General features: G+C 54.3%; 18 non-coding genes across 18 annotated transcripts; all 18 read left to right on the forward strand.

Moving 5' to 3' along the window:
- The first annotated feature begins 407 nt into the window (after window positions 1-407).
- Window positions 408-526, forward strand: LOC126458766 (5S ribosomal RNA). Its single transcript, XR_007585731.1, has one exon. It is a non-coding gene; the product is annotated as a 5S ribosomal RNA (ribosomal RNA).
- Window positions 527-1,338: 812 nt separating this feature from the next.
- LOC126458789 (5S ribosomal RNA) lies at window positions 1,339-1,457 on the forward strand. The gene has a single exon (XR_007585740.1). It is a non-coding gene; the product is annotated as a 5S ribosomal RNA (ribosomal RNA).
- Window positions 1,458-2,269: 812 nt separating this feature from the next.
- LOC126458802 (5S ribosomal RNA) lies at window positions 2,270-2,388 on the forward strand. Its single transcript, XR_007585742.1, has one exon. It is a non-coding gene; the product is annotated as a 5S ribosomal RNA (ribosomal RNA).
- An 812-nt stretch (window positions 2,389-3,200) lies between these two features.
- LOC126458814 (5S ribosomal RNA) lies at window positions 3,201-3,319 on the forward strand. The gene has a single exon (XR_007585743.1). It is a non-coding gene; the product is annotated as a 5S ribosomal RNA (ribosomal RNA).
- An 812-nt stretch (window positions 3,320-4,131) lies between these two features.
- LOC126458827 (5S ribosomal RNA) lies at window positions 4,132-4,250 on the forward strand. The gene has a single exon (XR_007585744.1). It is a non-coding gene; the product is annotated as a 5S ribosomal RNA (ribosomal RNA).
- Window positions 4,251-5,062: 812 nt separating this feature from the next.
- On the forward strand, window positions 5,063-5,181 carry LOC126458838 (5S ribosomal RNA). Its single transcript, XR_007585745.1, has one exon. It is a non-coding gene; the product is annotated as a 5S ribosomal RNA (ribosomal RNA).
- An 812-nt stretch (window positions 5,182-5,993) lies between these two features.
- LOC126458850 (5S ribosomal RNA) lies at window positions 5,994-6,112 on the forward strand. Its single transcript, XR_007585746.1, has one exon. It is a non-coding gene; the product is annotated as a 5S ribosomal RNA (ribosomal RNA).
- An 812-nt stretch (window positions 6,113-6,924) lies between these two features.
- LOC126458862 (5S ribosomal RNA) lies at window positions 6,925-7,043 on the forward strand. The gene has a single exon (XR_007585747.1). It is a non-coding gene; the product is annotated as a 5S ribosomal RNA (ribosomal RNA).
- Window positions 7,044-7,855: 812 nt separating this feature from the next.
- Window positions 7,856-7,974, forward strand: LOC126458873 (5S ribosomal RNA). Its single transcript, XR_007585748.1, has one exon. It is a non-coding gene; the product is annotated as a 5S ribosomal RNA (ribosomal RNA).
- Window positions 7,975-8,786: 812 nt separating this feature from the next.
- On the forward strand, window positions 8,787-8,905 carry LOC126458885 (5S ribosomal RNA). Its single transcript, XR_007585749.1, has one exon. It is a non-coding gene; the product is annotated as a 5S ribosomal RNA (ribosomal RNA).
- An 821-nt stretch (window positions 8,906-9,726) lies between these two features.
- Window positions 9,727-9,847, forward strand: LOC126459364 (5S ribosomal RNA). The gene has a single exon (XR_007585886.1). It is a non-coding gene; the product is annotated as a 5S ribosomal RNA (ribosomal RNA).
- Window positions 9,848-10,670: 823 nt separating this feature from the next.
- On the forward strand, window positions 10,671-10,790 carry LOC126459353 (5S ribosomal RNA). The gene has a single exon (XR_007585876.1). It is a non-coding gene; the product is annotated as a 5S ribosomal RNA (ribosomal RNA).
- Window positions 10,791-12,511: 1,721 nt separating this feature from the next.
- Window positions 12,512-12,630, forward strand: LOC126458897 (5S ribosomal RNA). The gene has a single exon (XR_007585751.1). It is a non-coding gene; the product is annotated as a 5S ribosomal RNA (ribosomal RNA).
- Window positions 12,631-13,442: 812 nt separating this feature from the next.
- On the forward strand, window positions 13,443-13,561 carry LOC126458909 (5S ribosomal RNA). Its single transcript, XR_007585752.1, has one exon. It is a non-coding gene; the product is annotated as a 5S ribosomal RNA (ribosomal RNA).
- Window positions 13,562-14,373: 812 nt separating this feature from the next.
- LOC126458922 (5S ribosomal RNA) lies at window positions 14,374-14,492 on the forward strand. Its single transcript, XR_007585754.1, has one exon. It is a non-coding gene; the product is annotated as a 5S ribosomal RNA (ribosomal RNA).
- An 812-nt stretch (window positions 14,493-15,304) lies between these two features.
- LOC126458933 (5S ribosomal RNA) lies at window positions 15,305-15,423 on the forward strand. Its single transcript, XR_007585755.1, has one exon. It is a non-coding gene; the product is annotated as a 5S ribosomal RNA (ribosomal RNA).
- An 812-nt stretch (window positions 15,424-16,235) lies between these two features.
- Window positions 16,236-16,354, forward strand: LOC126458945 (5S ribosomal RNA). The gene has a single exon (XR_007585756.1). It is a non-coding gene; the product is annotated as a 5S ribosomal RNA (ribosomal RNA).
- An 812-nt stretch (window positions 16,355-17,166) lies between these two features.
- On the forward strand, window positions 17,167-17,285 carry LOC126458956 (5S ribosomal RNA). The gene has a single exon (XR_007585757.1). It is a non-coding gene; the product is annotated as a 5S ribosomal RNA (ribosomal RNA).
- Window positions 17,286-17,530: the final 245 nt, after the last annotated feature.

Here is a 17,530-nt window from a genome sequence, read left to right on the forward strand (position 1 = left end):
GATAGGAATGGCGCGAATGCACTGCAAACTACGCAGACACCTGGTGTGAGGCGAGGAAGCCCACATCGCTACCAGTGGCGCCCTCCAGCACGACACTGCCACACCCCGCACAGGCCCTCCGCTGGACACCAGGGACAAGATGCGTCCTCCGCGTGTGTCGAAGGCTGCACGCGCCCAACGAATGACAGGAGGTGCAACGAGCAACAGTGCGTCTCACACACGCGGCGGTGCGCCCGCTAATTCGGCCGTCGGTCTGCTGGGACGCCGGGCGCGCCCCCCGCGCCGTCCGCGAGGAACTGGCTGTTGCAGAAGGAAGTGCTTTCGTCAAATGCGGCGGAAAACTAACATTTTGTGTGTTGGGAGAGAAGCCGAACGCGAATTCCGCCGTGCTCCTACCTTGCACGAGTGCCAACGGCCATACCATGATGAATACACCGGTTCTCGTCCGATCACCGAAGTTAAGCATCATTGGGCCCGGTTAGTACTTGGATGGGTGACCGCCTGGGAAACCCGGGTGCTGTTGGCTCCCTTCCTTTTCTTTTTGTTTTGTTATTATGTCGCTACCCCTGCCAGCCCAATTTTCAAACTGCCTTTCTGTTGTGACAAAGATGCTTCCTTAACCCTTTTAAACTACTGTAATGGTACGAAAATGCAGTAATTAACTCAGTTTGAGGGAGAATGTGCTAACCAAGTTTGCCAAGAAGACTTTGATAACGACAAAACAGTACGAATCGGCAGTTGATTTCTGAAATACGTCACCGCCAATTTTTGTGTAAAGTTCCAAATTTGATTTGTAATCACGAATTTATTCCTTAGTCGTCTCGTCTCGTCCCGCAGACGTTTGTCGTGCTTGCGCTGTCATATGGACCACGACCCGAGCGGCAGCGAGCGGCAGTCGAGCAAAGTCGGGACAAGTCGGGACGGGGACAGGGATAGGAATGGCGCGAATGCACTGCAAACTACGCAGACACCTGGTGTGAGGCGAGGAAGCCCACATCGCTACCAGTGGCGCCCTCCAGCACGACACTGCCACACCCCGCACAGGCCCTCCGCTGGACACCAGGGACAAGATGCGTCCTCCGCGTGTGTCGAAGGCTGCACGCGCCCAACGAATGACAGGAGGTGCAACGAGCAACAGTGCGTCTCACACACGCGGCGGTGCGCCCGCTAATTCGGCCGTCGGTCTGCTGGGACGCCGGGCGCGCCCCCCGCGCCGTCCGCGAGGAACTGGCTGTTGCAGAAGGAAGTGCTTTCGTCAAATGCGGCGGAAAACTAACATTTTGTGTGTTGGGAGAGAAGCCGAACGCGAATTCCGCCGTGCTCCTACCTTGCACGAGTGCCAACGGCCATACCATGATGAATACACCGGTTCTCGTCCGATCACCGAAGTTAAGCATCATTGGGCCCGGTTAGTACTTGGATGGGTGACCGCCTGGGAAACCCGGGTGCTGTTGGCTCCCTTCCTTTTCTTTTTGTTTTGTTATTATGTCGCTACCCCTGCCAGCCCAATTTTCAAACTGCCTTTCTGTTGTGACAAAGATGCTTCCTTAACCCTTTTAAACTACTGTAATGGTACGAAAATGCAGTAATTAACTCAGTTTGAGGGAGAATGTGCTAACCAAGTTTGCCAAGAAGACTTTGATAACGACAAAACAGTACGAATCGGCAGTTGATTTCTGAAATACGTCACCGCCAATTTTTGTGTAAAGTTCCAAATTTGATTTGTAATCACGAATTTATTCCTTAGTCGTCTCGTCTCGTCCCGCAGACGTTTGTCGTGCTTGCGCTGTCATATGGACCACGACCCGAGCGGCAGCGAGCGGCAGTCGAGCAAAGTCGGGACAAGTCGGGACGGGGACAGGGATAGGAATGGCGCGAATGCACTGCAAACTACGCAGACACCTGGTGTGAGGCGAGGAAGCCCACATCGCTACCAGTGGCGCCCTCCAGCACGACACTGCCACACCCCGCACAGGCCCTCCGCTGGACACCAGGGACAAGATGCGTCCTCCGCGTGTGTCGAAGGCTGCACGCGCCCAACGAATGACAGGAGGTGCAACGAGCAACAGTGCGTCTCACACACGCGGCGGTGCGCCCGCTAATTCGGCCGTCGGTCTGCTGGGACGCCGGGCGCGCCCCCCGCGCCGTCCGCGAGGAACTGGCTGTTGCAGAAGGAAGTGCTTTCGTCAAATGCGGCGGAAAACTAACATTTTGTGTGTTGGGAGAGAAGCCGAACGCGAATTCCGCCGTGCTCCTACCTTGCACGAGTGCCAACGGCCATACCATGATGAATACACCGGTTCTCGTCCGATCACCGAAGTTAAGCATCATTGGGCCCGGTTAGTACTTGGATGGGTGACCGCCTGGGAAACCCGGGTGCTGTTGGCTCCCTTCCTTTTCTTTTTGTTTTGTTATTATGTCGCTACCCCTGCCAGCCCAATTTTCAAACTGCCTTTCTGTTGTGACAAAGATGCTTCCTTAACCCTTTTAAACTACTGTAATGGTACGAAAATGCAGTAATTAACTCAGTTTGAGGGAGAATGTGCTAACCAAGTTTGCCAAGAAGACTTTGATAACGACAAAACAGTACGAATCGGCAGTTGATTTCTGAAATACGTCACCGCCAATTTTTGTGTAAAGTTCCAAATTTGATTTGTAATCACGAATTTATTCCTTAGTCGTCTCGTCTCGTCCCGCAGACGTTTGTCGTGCTTGCGCTGTCATATGGACCACGACCCGAGCGGCAGCGAGCGGCAGTCGAGCAAAGTCGGGACAAGTCGGGACGGGGACAGGGATAGGAATGGCGCGAATGCACTGCAAACTACGCAGACACCTGGTGTGAGGCGAGGAAGCCCACATCGCTACCAGTGGCGCCCTCCAGCACGACACTGCCACACCCCGCACAGGCCCTCCGCTGGACACCAGGGACAAGATGCGTCCTCTGCGTGTGTCGAAGGCTGCACGCGCCCAACGAATGACAGGAGGTGCAACGAGCAACAGTGCGTCTCACACACGCGGCGGTGCGCCCGCTAATTCGGCCGTCGGTCTGCTGGGACGCCGGGCGCGCCCCCCGCGCCGTCCGCGAGGAACTGGCTGTTGCAGAAGGAAGTGCTTTCGTCAAATGCGGCGGAAAACTAACATTTTGTGTGTTGGGAGAGAAGCCGAACGCGAATTCCGCCGTGCTCCTACCTTGCACGAGTGCCAACGGCCATACCATGATGAATACACCGGTTCTCGTCCGATCACCGAAGTTAAGCATCATTGGGCCCGGTTAGTACTTGGATGGGTGACCGCCTGGGAAACCCGGGTGCTGTTGGCTCCCTTCCTTTTCTTTTTGTTTTGTTATTATGTCGCTACCCCTGCCAGCCCAATTTTCAAACTGCCTTTCTGTTGTGACAAAGATGCTTCCTTAACCCTTTTAAACTACTGTAATGGTACGAAAATGCAGTAATTAACTCAGTTTGAGGGAGAATGTGCTAACCAAGTTTGCCAAGAAGACTTTGATAACGACAAAACAGTACGAATCGGCAGTTGATTTCTGAAATACGTCACCGCCAATTTTTGTGTAAAGTTCCAAATTTGATTTGTAATCACGAATTTATTCCTTAGTCGTCTCGTCTCGTCCCGCAGACGTTTGTCGTGCTTGCGCTGTCATATGGACCACGACCCGAGCGGCAGCGAGCGGCAGTCGAGCAAAGTCGGGACAAGTCGGGACGGGGACAGGGATAGGAATGGCGCGAATGCACTGCAAACTACGCAGACACCTGGTGTGAGGCGAGGAAGCCCACATCGCTACCAGTGGCGCCCTCCAGCACGACACTGCCACACCCCGCACAGGCCCTCCGCTGGACACCAGGGACAAGATGCGTCCTCCGCGTGTGTCGAAGGCTGCACGCGCCCAACGAATGACAGGAGGTGCAACGAGCAACAGTGCGTCTCACACACGCGGCGGTGCGCCCGCTAATTCGGCCGTCGGTCTGCTGGGACGCCGGGCGCGCCCCCCGCGCCGTCCGCGAGGAACTGGCTGTTGCAGAAGGAAGTGCTTTCGTCAAATGCGGCGGAAAACTAACATTTTGTGTGTTGGGAGAGAAGCCGAACGCGAATTCCGCCGTGCTCCTACCTTGCACGAGTGCCAACGGCCATACCATGATGAATACACCGGTTCTCGTCCGATCACCGAAGTTAAGCATCATTGGGCCCGGTTAGTACTTGGATGGGTGACCGCCTGGGAAACCCGGGTGCTGTTGGCTCCCTTCCTTTTCTTTTTGTTTTGTTATTATGTCGCTACCCCTGCCAGCCCAATTTTCAAACTGCCTTTCTGTTGTGACAAAGATGCTTCCTTAACCCTTTTAAACTACTGTAATGGTACGAAAATGCAGTAATTAACTCAGTTTGAGGGAGAATGTGCTAACCAAGTTTGCCAAGAAGACTTTGATAACGACAAAACAGTACGAATCGGCAGTTGATTTCTGAAATACGTCACCGCCAATTTTTGTGTAAAGTTCCAAATTTGATTTGTAATCACGAATTTATTCCTTAGTCGTCTCGTCTCGTCCCGCAGACGTTTGTCGTGCTTGCGCTGTCATATGGACCACGACCCGAGCGGCAGCGAGCGGCAGTCGAGCAAAGTCGGGACAAGTCGGGACGGGGACAGGGATAGGAATGGCGCGAATGCACTGCAAACTACGCAGACACCTGGTGTGAGGCGAGGAAGCCCACATCGCTACCAGTGGCGCCCTCCAGCACGACACTGCCACACCCCGCACAGGCCCTCCGCTGGACACCAGGGACAAGATGCGTCCTCCGCGTGTGTCGAAGGCTGCACGCGCCCAACGAATGACAGGAGGTGCAACGAGCAACAGTGCGTCTCACACACGCGGCGGTGCGCCCGCTAATTCGGCCGTCGGTCTGCTGGGACGCCGGGCGCGCCCCCCGCGCCGTCCGCGAGGAACTGGCTGTTGCAGAAGGAAGTGCTTTCGTCAAATGCGGCGGAAAACTAACATTTTGTGTGTTGGGAGAGAAGCCGAACGCGAATTCCGCCGTGCTCCTACCTTGCACGAGTGCCAACGGCCATACCATGATGAATACACCGGTTCTCGTCCGATCACCGAAGTTAAGCATCATTGGGCCCGGTTAGTACTTGGATGGGTGACCGCCTGGGAAACCCGGGTGCTGTTGGCTCCCTTCCTTTTCTTTTTGTTTTGTTATTATGTCGCTACCCCTGCCAGCCCAATTTTCAAACTGCCTTTCTGTTGTGACAAAGATGCTTCCTTAACCCTTTTAAACTACTGTAATGGTACGAAAATGCAGTAATTAACTCAGTTTGAGGGAGAATGTGCTAACCAAGTTTGCCAAGAAGACTTTGATAACGACAAAACAGTACGAATCGGCAGTTGATTTCTGAAATACGTCACCGCCAATTTTTGTGTAAAGTTCCAAATTTGATTTGTAATCACGAATTTATTCCTTAGTCGTCTCGTCTCGTCCCGCAGACGTTTGTCGTGCTTGCGCTGTCATATGGACCACGACCCGAGCGGCAGCGAGCGGCAGTCGAGCAAAGTCGGGACAAGTCGGGACGGGGACAGGGATAGGAATGGCGCGAATGCACTGCAAACTACGCAGACACCTGGTGTGAGGCGAGGAAGCCCACATCGCTACCAGTGGCGCCCTCCAGCACGACACTGCCACACCCCGCACAGGCCCTCCGCTGGACACCAGGGACAAGATGCGTCCTCTGCGTGTGTCGAAGGCTGCACGCGCCCAACGAATGACAGGAGGTGCAACGAGCAACAGTGCGTCTCACACACGCGGCGGTGCGCCCGCTAATTCGGCCGTCGGTCTGCTGGGACGCCGGGCGCGCCCCCCGCGCCGTCCGCGAGGAACTGGCTGTTGCAGAAGGAAGTGCTTTCGTCAAATGCGGCGGAAAACTAACATTTTGTGTGTTGGGAGAGAAGCCGAACGCGAATTCCGCCGTGCTCCTACCTTGCACGAGTGCCAACGGCCATACCATGATGAATACACCGGTTCTCGTCCGATCACCGAAGTTAAGCATCATTGGGCCCGGTTAGTACTTGGATGGGTGACCGCCTGGGAAACCCGGGTGCTGTTGGCTCCCTTCCTTTTCTTTTTGTTTTGTTATTATGTCGCTACCCCTGCCAGCCCAATTTTCAAACTGCCTTTCTGTTGTGACAAAGATGCTTCCTTAACCCTTTTAAACTACTGTAATGGTACGAAAATGCAGTAATTAACTCAGTTTGAGGGAGAATGTGCTAACCAAGTTTGCCAAGAAGACTTTGATAACGACAAAACAGTACGAATCGGCAGTTGATTTCTGAAATACGTCACCGCCAATTTTTGTGTAAAGTTCCAAATTTGATTTGTAATCACGAATTTATTCCTTAGTCGTCTCGTCTCGTCCCGCAGACGTTTGTCGTGCTTGCGCTGTCATATGGACCACGACCCGAGCGGCAGCGAGCGGCAGTCGAGCAAAGTCGGGACAAGTCGGGACGGGGACAGGGATAGGAATGGCGCGAATGCACTGCAAACTACGCAGACACCTGGTGTGAGGCGAGGAAGCCCACATCGCTACCAGTGGCGCCCTCCAGCACGACACTGCCACACCCCGCACAGGCCCTCCGCTGGACACCAGGGACAAGATGCGTCCTCCGCGTGTGTCGAAGGCTGCACGCGCCCAACGAATGACAGGAGGTGCAACGAGCAACAGTGCGTCTCACACACGCGGCGGTGCGCCCGCTAATTCGGCCGTCGGTCTGCTGGGACGCCGGGCGCGCCCCCCGCGCCGTCCGCGAGGAACTGGCTGTTGCAGAAGGAAGTGCTTTCGTCAAATGCGGCGGAAAACTAACATTTTGTGTGTTGGGAGAGAAGCCGAACGCGAATTCCGCCGTGCTCCTACCTTGCACGAGTGCCAACGGCCATACCATGATGAATACACCGGTTCTCGTCCGATCACCGAAGTTAAGCATCATTGGGCCCGGTTAGTACTTGGATGGGTGACCGCCTGGGAAACCCGGGTGCTGTTGGCTCCCTTCCTTTTCTTTTTGTTTTGTTATTATGTCGCTACCCCTGCCAGCCCAATTTTCAAACTGCCTTTCTGTTGTGACAAAGATGCTTCCTTAACCCTTTTAAACTACTGTAATGGTACGAAAATGCAGTAATTAACTCAGTTTGAGGGAGAATGTGCTAACCAAGTTTGCCAAGAAGACTTTGATAACGACAAAACAGTACGAATCGGCAGTTGATTTCTGAAATACGTCACCGCCAATTTTTGTGTAAAGTTCCAAATTTGATTTGTAATCACGAATTTATTCCTTAGTCGTCTCGTCTCGTCCCGCAGACGTTTGTCGTGCTTGCGCTGTCATATGGACCACGACCCGAGCGGCAGCGAGCGGCAGTCGAGCAAAGTCGGGACAAGTCGGGACGGGGACAGGGATAGGAATGGCGCGAATGCACTGCAAACTACGCAGACACCTGGTGTGAGGCGAGGAAGCCCACATCGCTACCAGTGGCGCCCTCCAGCACGACACTGCCACACCCCGCACAGGCCCTCCGCTGGACACCAGGGACAAGATGCGTCCTCCGCGTGTGTCGAAGGCTGCACGCGCCCAACGAATGACAGGAGGTGCAACGAGCAACAGTGCGTCTCACACACGCGGCGGTGCGCCCGCTAATTCGGCCGTCGGTCTGCTGGGACGCCGGGCGCGCCCCCCGCGCCGTCCGCGAGGAACTGGCTGTTGCAGAAGGAAGTGCTTTCGTCAAATGCGGCGGAAAACTAACATTTTGTGTGTTGGGAGAGAAGCCGAACGCGAATTCCGCCGTGCTCCTACCTTGCACGAGTGCCAACGGCCATACCATGATGAATACACCGGTTCTCGTCCGATCACCGAAGTTAAGCATCATTGGGCCCGGTTAGTACTTGGATGGGTGACCGCCTGGGAAACCCGGGTGCTGTTGGCTCCCTTCCTTTTCTTTTTGTTTTGTTATTATGTCGCTACCCCTGCCAGCCCAATTTTCAAACTGCCTTTCTGTTGTGACAAAGATGCTTCCTTAACCCTTTTAAACTACTGTAATGGTACGAAAATGCAGTAATTAACTCAGTTTGAGGGAGAATGTGCTAACCAAGTTTGCCAAGAAGACTTTGATAACGACAAAACAGTACGAATCGGCAGTTGATTTCTGAAATACGTCACCGCCAATTTTTGTGTAAAGTTCCAAATTTGATTTGTAATCACGAATTTATTCCTTAGTCGTCTCGTCTCGTCCCGCAGACGTTTGTCGTGCTTGCGCTGTCATATGGACCACGACCCGAGCGGCAGCGAGCGGCAGTCGAGCAAAGTCGGGACAAGTCGGGACGGGGACAGGGATAGGAATGGCGCGAATGCACTGCAAACTACGCAGACACCTGGTGTGAGGCGAGGAAGCCCACATCGCTACCAGTGGCGCCCTCCAGCACGACACTGCCACACCCCGCACAGGCCCTCCGCTGGACACCAGGGACAAGATGCGTCCTCCGCGTGTGTCGAAGGCTGCACGCGCCCAACGAATGACAGGAGGTGCAACGAGCAACAGTGCGTCTCACACACGCGGCGGTGCGCCCGCTAATTCGGCCGTCGGTCTGCTGGGACGCCGGGCGCGCCCCCCGCGCCGTCCGCGAGGAACTGGCTGTTGCAGAAGGAAGTGCTTTCGTCAAATGCGGCGGAAAACTAACATTTTGTGTGTTGGGAGAGAAGCCGAACGCGAATTCCGCCGTGCTCCTACCTTGCACGAGTGCCAACGGCCATACCATGATGAATACACCGGTTCTCGTCCGATCACCGAAGTTAAGCATCATTGGGCCCGGTTAGTACTTGGATGGGTGACCGCCTGGGAAACCCGGGTGCTGTTGGCTCCCTTCCTTTTCTTTTTGTTTTGTTATTATGTCGCTACCCCTGCCAGCCCAATTTTCAAACTGCCTTTCTGTTGTGACAAAGATGCTTCCTTAACCCTTTTAAACTACTGTAATGGTACGAAAATGCAGTAATTAACTCAGTTTGAGGGAGAATGTGCTAACCAAGTTTGCCAAGAAGACTTTGATAACGACAACAACAGTACGAATCGGCAGTGATTTCTGAAATACGTCACCGCCCAATTTTTGTGTAAAGTTCCAAATTTGATTTGTAATCACGAATTTATTCCTTAGTCGTCTCGTCTCGTCCCGCAGACGTTTGTCGTGCTTGCGCTGTCATATGGACCACGACCCGAGCGGCAGCGAGCGGCAGTCGAGCAAAGTCGGGGACAAGTCGGGACGGGGACAGGGATAGGAATGGCGCGAATGCACTGCAAACTACGCAGACACCTGGTGTGAGGCGAGGAAGCCCACATCGCTACCAGTGGCGCCCTCCAGCACGACACTGCCACACCCCCGCCCACAGGCCCTCCGCTGGACACCAGGGACAAGATGCGTCCTCCGCGTGTGTCGAAGGCTTGCACGCGCCCAACGAATGACAGGAGGTGCAACGAGCAACAGTGCGTCTCACCACACGCGGCGGTGCGCCCGCTAATTCGGCCCGTCGGTCTGCTGGGGACGCCGGGCGCGCCCCCCGCGCCGTCCGCGAGGAACTGGCTGTTGCAGAAGGAAGTGCTTTCGTCAAATGCGGCGGAAAACTAACATTTTGTGTGTTGGGAGAGAAGCCGAACGCGAATTCCGCCGTGCTCCTACCTTGCACGAGTGCCAACGGCCATACCATGATGAATACAACCGGTTCTCGTCCGATCACCGAAGTTAAGCATCATTGGGCCCGGTTAGTACTTGGATGGGGTGACCGCCTGGGAAACCCGGGTGCTGTTGGCTCCCTTGCCTTTTCTTTTTGTTTTGTTATTATGTCGCTACCCCTGCCAGCCCAATTTTCAAACTGCCTTTCTGTTGTGACAAAGATGCTTCCTTAACCCTTTTAAACCTACTGTAATGGTACAGAAAATGCAGTAATTAACTCAGTTTGAGGGAGAATGTGCTAACCAAGTTTGCCAAGAAGACTTTGATAACGACAAAAACAGTACGAATCGGCAGTTGATTTCTGAAATACCGTCACCGCCAATTTTTGTGTAAAGTTCCAAATTTGATTTGTACATCACGAATTTATTCCTTAGTCGTCTCGTCTCGTCCCGCAGACGTTTGTCGTGCTTGCGCTGTCATATGGACCACCGACCCGAGCGGCAGCGAGCGGCAGTCGAGCAAAGTCGGGACAAGTCGGGACGGGGACAGGGATAGGAATGGCGCGAATGCACTGCAAACTACGCAGACACCTGGTGTGAGGCGAGGAAGCCCACATCGCTACCAGTGGCGCCCTCCAGCACGACACTGCCACACCCCGCACAGGCCCTCCGCTGGACACCAGGGACAAGATGCGTCCTCTGCGTGTGTCGAAGGCTGCACGCGCCCCAACGAATGACAGGAGGTGCAACGAGCAACAGTGCGTCTCACACACGCGGCGGTGCGCCCCGCTAATTCGGCCGTCGGTCTTGCTGGGACGCCGGGCGCGCCCCCCGCGCCGTCCGCGAGGAACTGGCTGTTGCAGAAGGAAGTGCTTTCGTCAAATGCGGCGGAAAACTAACATTTTGTGTGTTGGGAGAGAAGGCCGAACGCGAATTCCGCCGTGCTCCTACCTTGCACGAGTGCCAACGGCCATACCATGATGAATACACCGGTTCTCGTCCGATCACCGAAGTTAAGCATCATTGGGCCCGGTTAGTACTTGGATGGGTGACCGCCCTGGGAAACCCGGGTGCTGTTGGCTCCCTTCCTTTTCTTTTTGTTTTGTTATTATGTCGCTACCCCCTGCCAGCCCAATTTTCAAACTGCCTTTCTGTTGTGACAAAGATGCTTCCTTAACCCTTTTAAACTACTGTAATGGTACGAAAATGCAGTAATTAACTCAGTTTGAGGGAGAATGTGCTAACCAAGTTTGCCAGAAGACTTTGATACCCGACAAAACAGTACGAATCGGCAGTTGATTTCTGAAATACGTCACCGCCAATTTTTCGTGTAAAGTTCCAAATTTGATTTGTAATCACGAATTTATTCCTTAGTCGTCTCGTCTCGTCCCGCAGACGTTTGTCGTGCTTGCCGCTGTCATATGGACCACGACCCGAGCGGCAGCGAGCGGCAGTCGAGCAAAGTCGGGACAAGTCGGGACGGGGGACAGGGATAGGAATGGCGCGAATGCACTGCAAACTACGCAGACACCTGGTGTGAGGCGAGGAAGCCCACATCGCTACCAGTGGCGCCCTCCAGCACGACACTGCCACACCCCCGCACAGGCCCTCCGCTGGACACCAGGGACAAGATGCGTCCTCCGCGTGTGTCGAAGGCTGCACGCGCCCAACGAATGACAGGAGGTGCAACGAGCAACAGTGCGTCTCACATCACGCGGCGGTGCGCCCGCTAATTCGGCCGTCGGTCTGCTGGGGACGCCGGGCGCGCCCCCCGCGCCGTCCCGCGAGGAACTGGCTGTTGCAGAAGGAAGTGCTTTCGTCAAATGCGGCGGAAAACTAACATTTTGTGTGTTGGGAGAGAAGCCGAACGCGAATTCCGCCGTGCTCCTACCTTGCACGAGTGCCAACGGGCCATACCATGATGAATACACCGGTTCTCGTCCGATCACCGAAGTTAAGCATCATTGGGCCCGGTTAGTATGCTGTTGGCTCCCTTCCTTTTCTTTTTGTTTTGTTATTATGTCGCTACCCCTGCCAGCCCAATTTTCAAACTGCCTTTCTGTTGTGACAAAGATGCTTCCTTAACCCTTTTAAACTACTGTAATGGTACGAAAATGCAGTAATTAACTCAGTTTGAGGGAGAATGTGCTAACCAAGTTTGCCAAGAAGACTTTGATAACGACAAAACAGTACGAATCGGCAGTTGATTTCTGAAATACGTCACCGCCAATTTTTGTGTAAAGTTCCAAATTTGATTTGTAATCACGAATTTATTCCTTAGTCGTCTCGTCTCGTCCCGCAGACGTTTGTCGTGCTTGCGCTGTCATATGGACCACGACCCGAGCGGCAGCGAGCGGCAGTCGAGCAAAGTCGGGACAAGTCGGGACGGGGACAGGGATAGGAATGGCGCGAATGCACTGCAAACTACGCAGACACCTGGTGTGAGGCGAGGAAGCCCACATCGCTACCAGTGGCGCCCTCCAGCACGACACTGCCACACCCCGCACAGGCCCTCCGCTGGACACCAGGGACAAGATGCGTCCTCCGCGTGTGTCGAAGGCTGCACGCGCCCAACGAATGACAGGAGGTGCAACGAGCAACAGTGCGTCTCACACACGCGGCGGTGCGCCCGCTAATTCGGCCGTCGGTCTGCTGGGACGCCGGGCGCGCCCCCCGCGCCGTCCGCGAGGAACTGGCTGTTGCAGAAGGAAGTGCTTTCGTCAAATGCGGCGGAAAACTAACATTTTGTGTGTTGGGAGAGAAGCCGAACGCGAATTCCGCCGTGCTCCTACCTTGCACGAGTGCCAACGGCCATACCATGATGAATACACCGGTTCTCGTCCGATCACCGAAGTTAAGCATCATTGGGCCCGGTTAGTACTTGGATGGGTGACCGCCTGGGAAACCCGGGTGCTGTTGGCTCCCTTCCTTTTCTTTTTGTTTTGTTATTATGTCGCTACCCCTGCCAGCCCAATTTTCAAACTGCCTTTCTGTTGTGACAAAGATGCTTCCTTAACCCTTTTAAACTACTGTAATGGTACGAAAATGCAGTAATTAACTCAGTTTGAGGGAGAATGTGCTAACCAAGTTTGCCAAGAAGACTTTGATAACGACAAAACAGTACGAATCGGCAGTTGATTTCTGAAATACGTCACCGCCAATTTTTGTGTAAAGTTCCAAATTTGATTTGTAATCACGAATTTATTCCTTAGTCGTCTCGTCTCGTCCCGCAGACGTTTGTCGTGCTTGCGCTGTCATATGGACCACGACCCGAGCGGCAGCGAGCGGCAGTCGAGCAAAGTCGGGACAAGTCGGGACGGGGACAGGGATAGGAATGGCGCGAATGCACTGCAAACTACGCAGACACCTGGTGTGAGGCGAGGAAGCCCACATCGCTACCAGTGGCGCCCTCCAGCACGACACTGCCACACCCCGCACAGGCCCTCCGCTGGACACCAGGGACAAGATGCGTCCTCCGCGTGTGTCGAAGGCTGCACGCGCCCAACGAATGACAGGAGGTGCAACGAGCAACAGTGCGTCTCACACACGCGGCGGTGCGCCCGCTAATTCGGCCGTCGGTCTGCTGGGACGCCGGGCGCGCCCCCCGCGCCGTCCGCGAGGAACTGGCTGTTGCAGAAGGAAGTGCTTTCGTCAAATGCGGCGGAAAACTAACATTTTGTGTGTTGGGAGAGAAGCCGAACGCGAATTCCGCCGTGCTCCTACCTTGCACGAGTGCCAACGGCCATACCATGATGAATACACCGGTTCTCGTCCGATCACCGAAGTTAAGCATCATTGGGCCCGGTTAGTACTTGGATGGGTGACCGCCTGGGAAACCCGGGTGCTGTTGGCTCCCTTCCTTTTCTTTTTGTTTTGTTATTATGTCGCTACCCCTGCCAGCCCAATTTTCAAACTGCCTTTCTGTTGTGACAAAGATGCTTCCTTAACCCTTTTAAACTACTGTAATGGTACGAAAATGCAGTAATTAACTCAGTTTGAGGGAGAATGTGCTAACCAAGTTTGCCAAGAAGACTTTGATAACGACAAAACAGTACGAATCGGCAGTTGATTTCTGAAATACGTCACCGCCAATTTTTGTGTAAAGTTCCAAATTTGATTTGTAATCACGAATTTATTCCTTAGTCGTCTCGTCTCGTCCCGCAGACGTTTGTCGTGCTTGCGCTGTCATATGGACCACGACCCGAGCGGCAGCGAGCGGCAGTCGAGCAAAGTCGGGACAAGTCGGGACGGGGACAGGGATAGGAATGGCGCGAATGCACTGCAAACTACGCAGACACCTGGTGTGAGGCGAGGAAGCCCACATCGCTACCAGTGGCGCCCTCCAGCACGACACTGCCACACCCCGCACAGGCCCTCCGCTGGACACCAGGGACAAGATGCGTCCTCTGCGTGTGTCGAAGGCTGCACGCGCCCAACGAATGACAGGAGGTGCAACGAGCAACAGTGCGTCTCACACACGCGGCGGTGCGCCCGCTAATTCGGCCGTCGGTCTGCTGGGACGCCGGGCGCGCCCCCCGCGCCGTCCGCGAGGAACTGGCTGTTGCAGAAGGAAGTGCTTTCGTCAAATGCGGCGGAAAACTAACATTTTGTGTGTTGGGAGAGAAGCCGAACGCGAATTCCGCCGTGCTCCTACCTTGCACGAGTGCCAACGGCCATACCATGATGAATACACCGGTTCTCGTCCGATCACCGAAGTTAAGCATCATTGGGCCCGGTTAGTACTTGGATGGGTGACCGCCTGGGAAACCCGGGTGCTGTTGGCTCCCTTCCTTTTCTTTTTGTTTTGTTATTATGTCGCTACCCCTGCCAGCCCAATTTTCAAACTGCCTTTCTGTTGTGACAAAGATGCTTCCTTAACCCTTTTAAACTACTGTAATGGTACGAAAATGCAGTAATTAACTCAGTTTGAGGGAGAATGTGCTAACCAAGTTTGCCAAGAAGACTTTGATAACGACAAAACAGTACGAATCGGCAGTTGATTTCTGAAATACGTCACCGCCAATTTTTGTGTAAAGTTCCAAATTTGATTTGTAATCACGAATTTATTCCTTAGTCGTCTCGTCTCGTCCCGCAGACGTTTGTCGTGCTTGCGCTGTCATATGGACCACGACCCGAGCGGCAGCGAGCGGCAGTCGAGCAAAGTCGGGACAAGTCGGGACGGGGACAGGGATAGGAATGGCGCGAATGCACTGCAAACTACGCAGACACCTGGTGTGAGGCGAGGAAGCCCACATCGCTACCAGTGGCGCCCTCCAGCACGACACTGCCACACCCCGCACAGGCCCTCCGCTGGACACCAGGGACAAGATGCGTCCTCCGCGTGTGTCGAAGGCTGCACGCGCCCAACGAATGACAGGAGGTGCAACGAGCAACAGTGCGTCTCACACACGCGGCGGTGCGCCCGCTAATTCGGCCGTCGGTCTGCTGGGACGCCGGGCGCGCCCCCCGCGCCGTCCGCGAGGAACTGGCTGTTGCAGAAGGAAGTGCTTTCGTCAAATGCGGCGGAAAACTAACATTTTGTGTGTTGGGAGAGAAGCCGAACGCGAATTCCGCCGTGCTCCTACCTTGCACGAGTGCCAACGGCCATACCATGATGAATACACCGGTTCTCGTCCGATCACCGAAGTTAAGCATCATTGGGCCCGGTTAGTACTTGGATGGGTGACCGCCTGGGAAACCCGGGTGCTGTTGGCTCCCTTCCTTTTCTTTTTGTTTTGTTATTATGTCGCTACCCCTGCCAGCCCAATTTTCAAACTGCCTTTCTGTTGTGACAAAGATGCTTCCTTAACCCTTTTAAACTACTGTAATGGTACGAAAATGCAGTAATTAACTCAGTTTGAGGGAGAATGTGCTAACCAAGTTTGCCAAGAAGACTTTGATAACGACAAAACAGTACGAATCGGCAGTTGATTTCTGAAATACGTCACCGCCAATTTTTGTGTAAAGTTCCAAATTTGATTTGTAATCACGAATTTATTCCTTAGTCGTCTCGTCTCGTCCCGCAGACGTTTGTCGTGCTTGCGCTGTCATATGGACCACGACCCGAGCGGCAGCGAGCGGCAGTCGAGCAAAGTCGGGACAAGTCGGGACGGGGACAGGGATAGGAATGGCGCGAATGCACTGCAAACTACGCAGACACCTGGTGTGAGGCGAGGAAGCCCACATCGCTACCAGTGGCGCCCTCCAGCACGACACTGCCACACCCCGCACAGGCCCTCCGCTGGACACCAGGGACAAGATGCGTCCTCCGCGTGTGTCGAAGGCTGCACGCGCCCAACGAATGACAGGAGGTGCAACGAGCAACAGTGCGTCTCACACACGCGGCGGTGCGCCCGCTAATTCGGCCGTCGGTCTGCTGGGACGCCGGGCGCGCCCCCCGCGCCGTCCGCGAGGAACTGGCTGTTGCAGAAGGAAGTGCTTTCGTCAAATGCGGCGGAAAACTAACATTTTGTGTGTTGGGAGAGAAGCCGAACGCGAATTCCGCCGTGCTCCTACCTTGCACGAGTGCCAACGGCCATACCATGATGAATACACCGGTTCTCGTCCGATCACCGAAGTTAAGCATCATTGGGCCCGGTTAGTACTTGGATGGGTGACCGCCTGGGAAACCCGGGTGCTGTTGGCTCCCTTCCTTTTCTTTTTGTTTTGTTATTATGTCGCTACCCCTGCCAGCCCAATTTTCAAACTGCCTTTCTGTTGTGACAAAGATGCTTCCTTAACCCTTTTAAACTACTGTAATGGTACGAAAATGCAGTAATTAACTCAGTTTGAGGGAGAATGTGCTAACCAAGTTTGCCAAGAAGACTTTGATAACGACAAAACAGTACGAATCGGCAGTTGATTTCTGAAATACGTCACCGCCAATTTTTGTGTAAAGTTCCAAATTTGATTTGTAATCACGAATTTATTCCTTAGTCGTCTCGTCTCGTCCCGCAGACGTTTGTCGTGCTTGCGCTGTCATATGGACCACGACCCGAGCGGCAGCGAGCGGCAGTCGAGCAAAGTCGGGACAAGTCGGGACGGGGACAGGGATAGGAATGGCGCGAATGCACTGCAAACTACGCAGACACCTGGTGTGAGGCGAGGAAGCCCACATCGCTACCAGTGGCGCCCTCCAGCACGACACTGCCACACCCCGCACAGGCCCTCCGCTGGACACCAGGGACAAGATGCGTCCTCCGCGTGTGTCGAAGGCTGCACGCGCCCAACGAATGACAGGAGGTGCAACGAGCAACAGTGCGTCTCACACACGCGGCGGTGCGCCCGCTAATTCGGCCGTCGGTCTGCTGGGACGCCGGGCGCGCCCCCCGCGCCGTCCGCGAGGAACTGGCTGTTGCAGAAGGAAGTGCTTTCGTCAAATGCGGCGGAAAACTAACATTTTGTGTGTTGGGAGAGAAGCCGAACGCGAATTCCGCCGTGCTCCTACCTTGCACGAGTGCCAACGGCCATACCATGATGAATACACCGGTTCTCGTCCGATCACCGAAGTTAAGCATCATTGGGCCCGGTTAGTACTTGGATGGGTGACCGCCTGGGAAACCCGGGTGCTGTTGGCTCCCTTCCTTTTCTTTTTGTTTTGTTATTATGTCGCTACCCCTGCCAGCCCAATTTTCAAACTGCCTTTCTGTTGTGACAAAGATGCTTCCTTAACCCTTTTAAACTACTGTAATGGTACGAAAATGCAGTAATTAACTCAGTTTGAGGGAGAATGTGCTAACCAAGTTTGCCAAGAAGACTTTGATAACGACAAAACAGTACGAATCGGCAGTTGATTTCTGAAATACGTCACCGCCAATTTTTG

This window comes from Schistocerca serialis, chromosome 2 (assembly GCF_023864345.2).
Source record: "Schistocerca serialis cubense isolate TAMUIC-IGC-003099 chromosome 2, iqSchSeri2.2, whole genome shotgun sequence".
Classification (NCBI taxonomy): Eukaryota; Metazoa; Arthropoda; class Insecta; order Orthoptera; family Acrididae; genus Schistocerca; species Schistocerca serialis.